The sequence below is a fragment of the Pseudorca crassidens genome, chromosome 10 (assembly GCF_039906515.1).
Source record: "Pseudorca crassidens isolate mPseCra1 chromosome 10, mPseCra1.hap1, whole genome shotgun sequence".
Taxonomy (NCBI): Eukaryota; Metazoa; Chordata; class Mammalia; order Artiodactyla; family Delphinidae; genus Pseudorca; species Pseudorca crassidens.
In genome coordinates this window covers 38394441-38404179 of record NC_090305.1, presented here as the reverse complement: position 1 = coordinate 38404179, position 9739 = coordinate 38394441, and the positions used below count along the sequence as shown (strand labels likewise).

Genomic DNA, 9739 nt, shown 5'->3' with positions numbered 1-9739 from the left:
GCACAAACCCGTGTCCCCTGCATCGGCAGGCGGACTCTCAACCACTGCGCCACCAGGGAAGCCCCGTCATCTTTTTAATAGCTACATTCCGTCAAGGGAACAGTCTAAATTAGTACACATAGAAGAAAAGAGACAAATTAGAAGCCAAAAGAAAAATAGATTAAAAAAAAAAATAAACAACCTAGGGACTTCCCTGGTGGTGCAGTGGTTAAGAATCTGCCTGCCAATGCAGGGGACGCGGGTTCGAGCCCTGGTCCAGGAAGATCCCACATGCTGCGGAGCAACTGGGCCCGTGCACCACAGCTACTGAGCCTGCTCTCTAGAGTCCGCAAGCCACAACTACTGAGCCTGTGAGCCACAACTACTGAAGCCTGTGTGCCTAGAGCCTATGCTTTGCAACAAGAGAAGCCACCACAATGAGAAGCCTGCGCACCACAACGAAGAGCAGCCCCTGCTCACCACAACTAGAGAAAAGCCTGGGTGCAGCAATGAAGATCCAATGCAGCCAATAAATAAATAAATTTATTAAAAAAAAAAAAACCTAGACAGGTGGGGAAGGTTGGAGATGGAATACATTCTTCGTCCTATTTTGGTGTATCTGTGCGTGCATGAGTTTCCTCCCCAGAATGATTCTTGTATTCCCTCTTTAATCCTCCATAAACACACAGTCCATCTCTACAGACACTAATGAAGGCTATTCTGTGCTCAATCCTCCCCCTTTTTTCTAATATTGAAGCGCCAATCCAATAATTTGAAGAATTGAAGATTTTCATTGTCTATTAGTGCACTTAATTATCTTATTCTAAAGGTTGGCCACAGAGTTTCACTTGCTATTTTACCTTGTAAATCTAAGCAGTTACCAGAAAGTAAAGGAATGGATGAGAGGTCAGACCATAAAAAACAACTAAAGAGGTAGCAGGATAGGTCTTCAGGAGCCTCAGATGAGTACTATCCAATAAAAATTTGTGAACCACATACGTAATGTTAAGTTTTCTAGTGGCTACATTAAAAAAGTGAAAAGTAACAGGTAAAATTAATTTTAATAATATACTTTATTTAACCAAATGTATCCCTAAATAAATCCCAATGTTATCATTTCAACAGGTAGTCGATATAATTATTAATGAAATATTTTATATTCTCATTAATGTAAGTCTTCAAAATCTGGTATGTATTTTATACTTGCAGCACATCTCAATTCAGACTAGCCACATTTCTGGTGCTCAGTAGCTACATTTGGCCAGTGGCTACTGTACTGGACAGTAAATGCAATAAAGCGGTATTGCAGCTTTAGAGGAAGAAGCAAGAATTGAAAAGAAATGGCTTTTAGAGAAAGACAATAAGCAGCTATCTCAGCTAGAAAAACCAAGGTAGGGGAAATCATCAAGTAAAATTCTGATTCATCATTTTTCAAATGTACCACATTTTCCAGTGTAGAATGCTATTACAAATTTTGATTATTGTAATTTGGGCCAGATTAGGAGAGAGGGAGTTGTGGGATGAAGGGTAGTGTGTGCCTGGGCATTTTTAGTGCCTTAGGCTGCCTGACATTTTAATTATACTCATCAGGCAATCTTCTAACCTTAATTTGATTTCTCAAGTAAACTTTTCAATGGGAAAAGGATATCCTCTACAGCAAATGCATCAGAACCAGATCAGCCCTGGATAAAATTATTAAATTACTAAATGGGCAAAGTTGACAATCAAGATGTAGTTTCGGGGCAAGAGTCTTACTTGAAAGAGCTTGCTGACAGCCTTACCCATCAGCACATTGTGAAACTGTCATTTTGTACTGGGTGTTCACATGACATTGCTAGATAACTGAGAATAAAATATATAACCATGGTCTTTTTTTTATTAATTAATTTATTTTTAAATTTTGGCTGTGTTGGGTCTTCGTTGCTGTGCGCGGGCTTTCTCTAGTTGCAGCAAGTGAAGGCTACTCTTCGTTGCAGTGCGCGGGCTTCTCATTTCGGTGGCTTCTCTTGTTGCAGAGCACGGGCTCTAGGTGTGAAGGCTTCAGTAGTTGTGGCACGCAGGCTCAGTGGTTATGGCTTGAGGGCTGTAGAGTGCAGGCTCAGTTGTTGTGATGCACGGGCTTAGTTGCTCCGCGGCATGTGGGATCTTTCTGGACCAGGGCTCCAACCAGTGTCCCCTGCATTGGCAGGCGGATTCTTCACCACTGCACCACCAGGAAAGTCCCTAACTGTGGTCTTTTTTTTTAGAAATTGACATTTAAAAAAATAAATTTATTTATTTTATTTACTTATTTTTGCGCTGGGTCTTCGTTGTAGCACTCGGGCTTTTCATTGCGGTGGCTTGTTGCAGAGCACGGGCTCTAGGCGGACGGGGTTCAGTAGTTGTGGCACGTGGGCTCAGTAGTTGTGGCTTGTGGGCTCTAGAGTGCAGGCTCAGTAGTTGTGGCACACGGGCTTAGTTGCTCCGCAGCATGTGGGATCTTCCCAAACCAGGGCTCGAACCTATGTCCCCTGAATTGGCAGGTGGACTCCCAGCCACTGTGCCACCAGGGAAGTCCCTAACCATGGTCTTTTAATCTAAACAATTGAGAATGTTGGACTTTATTTTCCCCAAATAGTTTTGTATTTTAGTACAATTATTACCAAACAGTTCTACAGGATGTTATGAGATATGTATTGAAAAATAATCAATGCTAATTATACAGCCGTCTTTCAGTATCCATGGAGGATTGATTCCAGGATCCCCCTTGGATATCAAATCCACAGATGCTCAAGTACCTTATATAACATGGCACAGTATTTACATATAACCTATGCACATCCTCCCATATACTTTAAATCATCTCTAGACTACTTATAATACCTAATACAATGTAAATGCCATGTAAATAGTTATAAATATAATGTAAATGCTATGTAAATAGTTGACAGTCCACAGCAAATTCAAAGTTTTGCTTGTTGAAACTTTCTGGAATTTTTTTTTCCCGAATATTTTCCATCTACAATTGGTTGAATCCAAGGATGCAGAACCAGTGGATACAGAGAGCCAACTATATTTTTCATCTAAAATTTATTTTTAAATATATCTAAGAAAAACACTATGCTCTTTTATATAGTTGTTAGTATAACTGCCTTTAGAAAATGCTGTGCCTACCTGAAAACTTTAGGAAATCCCAGGATTCTCGAAAGCATAATAATGGGAGACACATGGAAGCCTAAGCAATCATTGAGCTGATATACATTGTCTATTTAATAATCATTGGTTTATGTTATTAGGTATCTTATTTCAAAATATATTTATGATATTTTTCACTTAATAAAGTTGTTTTATCTACTTTGTTTGGAGGTTGTTCTAATATAACGTTTTAAATATATGTGAGTGAAGTTTTTATCATTTCTTGCAGCAACTAATTCATCTATGGATTCATATTTTGCTGTCTATGTGTGGTAAGCTGAATAATGGTTCCCCCAAAGATGCCCACATCCTAATTCCCAGAACCTGCGAATATTTTCCTTTACGTGGCAAAATGGATTTAGCATATGTGGTTAAATTAAGGCTGTTGAGAAGCAGAGATTATCCTGGGTTATCTGGGCCTGGCCTAGTCATATAGGTCTTTATAAGAGGGAGGCAGGAGAGTCAGAGTCAGAGAATGAGATGGAAGCAGAGGTCAGAGTAATCTGAGAAAGGGTCTATCATCAATTCTCGGCCTTTTGGCTAAGATCAAGTGTAGAAAGGGTCTATGAGCCAAGGAATGCAGGCAGCCTCTAGAAGCTAAAAAAGGCATGGAAACTGATTCTCTCCTAAAGCCTCCAGAAGGAATGCAGCCCTGCCAACTCATTTTAGACTTTCAACCTCCAGAACCATAAGATAATAAATTTGTGTTGTTTTAGGCCACTCAGTCTATGGTAATTTGAAACAGAAGGAATAGAAAACTTATAAAATATGTTATTTGAGCACAATATTGTATTATTGCCAGTACATGATAATTTAAAAAGTGTTCATTATAAAATAAATTTGCGAGATGGACAAGAGCCCATATTATAGTGTTTTCATATCAATAATTAGACAATTATAATAACTAGGATTGTTGAACTCTAAATAACTACTTATTGGTGGCAGCAATACATTAATTATTAAATTATTTAATTTATTTAACATTAATTTATAAATTAAGCTACAAATCTTTATAGCGAGCAATGTATGTTATCAACAATGAAAAACATATATGGACCCCCTACTGAATACCAGGCATTACCCTAGAAGCTAGCAGTTAACAGGACAGAAATGGTGCCTTGCCTTGTGGAGGTGACAGTCTAGCAGAGGAGATAGGCATATATACTAATTAGAGTCATGGCAGGTATTATGAGAATCTACCATGGGGAGTGTACCTAACCTAGTCTGGGTGGTCAGGAAGGATTTATCTATGAATGATGTTTAAACAGGGACCTAAAAGATGACTTGGAATTGGCCAGGAGGGAAGATGAGGGAGGGGAAAAGGTCTCAGAAAGCTGGGATGTAAAAGCCCAGCAGCAGTAAAGAATTCAAGGCATTTGAAGAACTAAAAATAAAAACAGTGAAGGCTTTTCAATTCAGGGTAGTTGAGATCTTCCCCACACCACTTCCCTCAAAAATAAAAAGGAGGGAAAAAAACCCAGAAACACAAATTTCATCTTTATTGAACTGGTAATCACCCCAAACTACAATGCATGAAAATGGAAAATGGATGGAGGGTGATAAAGGACTTAGCAGACCCAAGCAAGTTCACGTCTAAGTGGTGGGGAAGACAAAACCAAGGAGAAGCAAGGCAGGTCACCAGAAGGGACCCTGGAAAGACTCAGGAATTGGAAGCAGGTAAGACACAGGAGGAAATTATAGGGGCGGAGATGGAAGGAGTGTAGCGTTGAAAAGAGAGATTTGTTTGAAAATGTGTTTAAGAAGTGGTCAGATCCCCAGGTCCCGACTCCACCTGATATAATCAGGCTACTACTTTTACCTGCATGTGAAACAAGAAATGCCACCTCTGGAGAAAGTAAGTCTGAGGAGTTCTAGATGTGGGGACATCGGCATACATCAGAGTGGGAGTGAGATGTCTTACTGAATAGAGAGGAATTAAGTCTGAATCTGAAAATGAGACACCCAGGCCTCTTCTCTTGCTCACATACAGAACTTCACAGCCAAGTTCTACTCTCAAGCAGAAAATAAAGTGTGCTTCTCAGGAAAAATTAACCATGCCAGAGAAAAGAGCCCTGACATTTAGGGGACCCATAGGAAAAGCCTACAGTGAATCCCTTCAATTGACAAAACTCAAACACACACTTGGGGCATCCAATCAGCTTTTAGGACTTTACTCTTAAAATATAAGTGGACAAAAATCATCAGATACTTCAACATAAAAAAATTTAAAACCTTCAACATGTGAGAATCAGGGGGGAGAGGAATCACAGGAAATAGAGACAATGCAAGGAGCATAAAAATACTTCAAAGAAAGCATAGTATCAGAAAAATATATCCATGGAACAAGAACAGGATGCTAAAAGAAGAAATAACCTAAGAGCAAGAAAGAGCAACTGGAAATAAAAATACTGTAATAAATAAAATTCAGTAAAAATTTATATACTGAAAGATAAAGACAAAGAAATCCTCAAAGTAGAATGGCCTTGGAAATTGTTACAGGTCTGAAGGAATCATGAGAACATTTTGCAAGCTAACTGATCTCTGTTTTACAATTGGTATTATAGGGAGATAAAATGGTGGGCAGATGGGGAGCACTACCATAGATTAAAAGAGGCTAAAGAAATAAAACAACCAAATGCAATATGTGAACTTTGGATCCTGGTTTAAAAAAAAAAAAAAAAGGCTATAAAAAAGTGTTCTAAGGTCCTTGCATTGTCCAAGGAGAGGTAAAAATATAAATTTAAATTTGTTATACTTAGAGAGTTATACTTTTTATATGATATAAAATTAGATATATGTGATTATTGGCCTCATTTCTTTACCCTGCATCCACATCTCTGCCATGGCTTCATGAGACTGGGGCAGGAGTGACAGTGTGCTAGTTTTAAACCTAGGCCCGAAGAAGCCTGATGTGTTTCTGCTTGCCCTTTCGCACCTCTGCCTTCTCCATGGGAAGAGTTTTCCCTGGGTAACTGCTGCCCTTCAGACTGAGCATCAGAAAGAGTGCAAAACAAAAGACTGCAAAACATCAACAGGCTATAATTAGATTCTTTTTTTACCCTGCCTTTCTCCCAGAGAAAGAGAATTAGCACTTCTTTATTCCACTCCCTATTTTCCAAATTTACTAAAGGAGCATAAATTAGTATCATTCTCAGAAAGAAAAAAGTTACTAAAGAAATGAAATCATGAATTCTTTTTGCAGAGTAATGCATATTTGTTTCTCCCAAGAAATGAATTTATCAGAGTGCCTTGCACACAGTGGATGGGCAATACATATTTGTAGAATGAAAAAAGGAACTCCCTTAACTCACTTTTCCTGGCTTCTGCTGCGATTCTCTTTGTTCTTAGCCTTTCTCTCCCTTCTAAGACTAGCTTCCTCCCTCTCCCACTCCCAGTTTCTCTCTCCCTTTCTGATTCTTCCTTCTCCTTCCCTACCTCTTTGTCATTCTCTCTTTTCCTTCTCCCTAACTCTAATTTTCTCCTCCTATACTTCTCTCCTTTCCTTTTTCCTTCTCCCTTTTTTCTTTTTAGTTTGATATTGCCTCCCCCTTTCCTTTTTCTCTCCTTTCCCCTTCTCCTTAATTGGGATTTCTCCTTCTTAGCTAGACATAATAAATAGTTATTTATTATGTTTATTGAAAGTGTATTATTTATAGAAATTTATCCTGTTTTTAGCATTTAAATAATTTTAAAATATAAAAATGTATCTGTATGTGTACTTAATTTTTAGGAGCTATTTTAATAACACATTAAAAACTAAATTAAGTTGCTTTTTAATTATGTGTGACTCTCCTTTGACTTTTCAGTGGTTCAGTGGCTCTGGGTAAAAGAGTTTCACCACCCTTATTTTTATTTATTTTTTTAATTCTTTTTTTTTTCCTTTTTTGGCTGCATTGGGTCTTCATTGCTGTGCGCCATATTTCTCTAGTTGCGGCAAGCAGGGGCTACTCTTCATTGCGGTGTGCAGGCTTCTCACTGCGGTGGCTTCTCTTGTTGCAGAGCACAGGCTCTAGGCAGCGGGCTTCAGTAGTTGCGGCTCGTGGGCTCTAGAGTGCAGGCTCAGTAGTTGTGGCGCACGGGCTTAGTTACTTTGTGGCGCGTGGGATCTTCCCAGACCAGGGCTTGAACCCGTGTCCCCTGCATTGGCAGGTGGATTCTTAACTACTGTGCCACCAGGGAAGCCCCAACCACCCTTATTTTATACCTTTTCAAAAAAGGAAATGTTCGGGATTTCCCTGGCAGTCCAGTGGTTAGGACTCTGCACTCTCACTGCCGAGGGTCTGGGAACAAAAATCCCGCAAGCCACGCAGAGCGGCCCCCCAAAATAAACCTTAAAAAAAAAAAAAGAAATGTCCTCCAGTGACCTTCAAATCTTCAAAAGTCTCCTTATTTGGAGAGACAATATTTTCACATGTAACCAAGGTCATCTTTCGGAACTTTTGGAGCCTAGGCCAAATTCCACTTCCTGATCCACCTTCCCATATATATTTCTCTCCAAGTAGAATCAGTTTACAATGAGCATTTTGGACAAACTTGAAAGAAAATAAATCACAATCATGCGTTGGTCACTGATCCTCTTAAGACCTTAGATTCCTTCTCATCAAGTGAAAACCTTGGCACTGATGATTTCTAAGGCCCCTTTCACATTTGGCATTTCATGACTGACTCCTAAAGAATGGAATTTCTAAAAGGGAAACATGAGGCCCAAAGGGTGGATTTTCTAAGGAATCCTAGAATTTCAAAGCTTGAAATTGCTCTCTTCAACCTTGTTTATATATTACCATCATGTGATTAAAAATCAAAGAGCAGCTAAGGAAGGACTCAGTAATTCCTAATAATTCCTTCCAGATCCAGCCTAGGAGTGTGTGTGTGTGTGTGTGTGTGTGTGTGTGTGTGTGTGTGTGTGTGTGTGTTTGCAACCTTTTAAGAATTAGAATCTATGAGGGTACTTACTGTACCGTTAAAAAAAAAAAAGCGCTAAGAGGGGCTTCCCTGGTGGCGCAGTGGTTTAGAGTCCGCCTGCCGATGCAGGGCACACGGGTTTGTGCCCCGTTCCGGGAGGATCCCACATGCCGCGGAGCGGCTAGGCCCGTGAGCCATGGCCGCTGAGCCTGCAAGTCAGCCTGTGCTCTGCAACGGGAGAGGCCACAACAGTGAGAGGCCCGCGTACAGCAAAAAAAAAAAAAAAAAAAAAAAAAGCGCTAAGAAAAGGACATATTTGACAGAGAACCAAATGTCCCCTTAAGAAAAGATGTTAAATTCTCTTTAAAATAATAACTATTGTTGTCAATTATTATGAATAAAAGGAGGAAATATTGAAAATATCTTGTCACTATAAAATATTTTTATTTTCATTCAAACTGCATCATAAATGCTAAGGAAGGCTTCCCTGGTGACGCAGTGGTTGAGAGTCCGCCTGCTGATGCGGGGGACGCGGGCTCGTGCCCTGGTCCGGGAAGATCCCACATGCTGTGGAGCGGCTGGGCCCGTGAGCCATGGCCACTGAGCTTGTGTGTCCGGAGCCTGTGCTCCACAACGGGAGACGCCACAACAGCGAGAGGCCCGCATACCGCAAAAAAAAAAAAAAAGTCATAAATGCTAAGGAAACCTATATATATATATATATATATATATATATATTATTGGAGTATAATTGCTCTACAATGTTGTGTTAGTTTCTGCTGTACAATGAATTGAATCAGCTATATGTATACCTATACCTCCTCCCTCTTGGACCTCCCTCCCACCCCCGCCATCCCACCCATCTAGGTCATCACAGAGCACCAAGCTGAGCTTCCTGTGCTTTATAGCATGTTCCTGCTAGCTATCTATTTTACGCATGGTAGTGTATAAACCAGTATATTTTGATGTACAAACAATTTACAATTGACATTAAGGAGGTCAATTTTATCTCACAAAAAAGTCTTTCAGTGTTCCTTTTAAAGATAATGTTGGTTTGGATGGAGTGTGTATATAACATTAATACTAATAGAACCTTAAAATTTTCTAGTGCTTTGAGGTTATAAAATACTTTCGTATACATTTTGATTATGTTTTCTTCCTTCCTCATCCTCCTGGAAGAGGTAGGTCAGTTATCTTACAGAGTGGGAAACCCAAGCTTATGGGTGACTTGCTCAGTTAGTAACTGGTGGAATGACCTCAAACTGAGGTCATCTGGCTCTTTTTCCAATATTTTGTTCTTCGTTTTTTCACCACATCATACTGCCTTATGAATCTGATGCCACTTCATGTTTCTGTACTTCCTTTTCATGTACCTTGTACATTCACAAACATTGACTTATTTCCAGGTAGGCATCACAACTCCAAATAAGCAAGGAGAACAGTTTGTTTGGGCTCCTTGTCGACAAGCAGAAGAAACCTTTCTGAATTTGCCTAGTTCCTATTATTTATCTTATTGTTTATCTGTTTGTTTTTCATTACAAAGTTTCTCAGAGAGCAAAGGTAAGGGGCCAGCACACATGCTTTGGTAAACAGATTTTGTTTTTTTTTCAGTTATTGAAAGTTTGGCGAAAGGAGGAAGTGTGATTTGAGCAAAGTAAAAGAACCTGGAGGTTTTATGTGTTGG

At 39.6% G+C, this 9739-nt stretch overlaps 1 protein-coding gene across 2 annotated transcripts in view; it reads left to right on the top strand.

Annotated features, from left to right (window-relative positions):
* The window catches only part of KCTD20 (potassium channel tetramerization domain containing 20), a 98635-nt gene that overhangs the window by 53378 nt on the left and 35518 nt on the right, over window positions 1–9739 (top strand). The gene's annotated exons all lie outside the window — the stretch shown is intronic.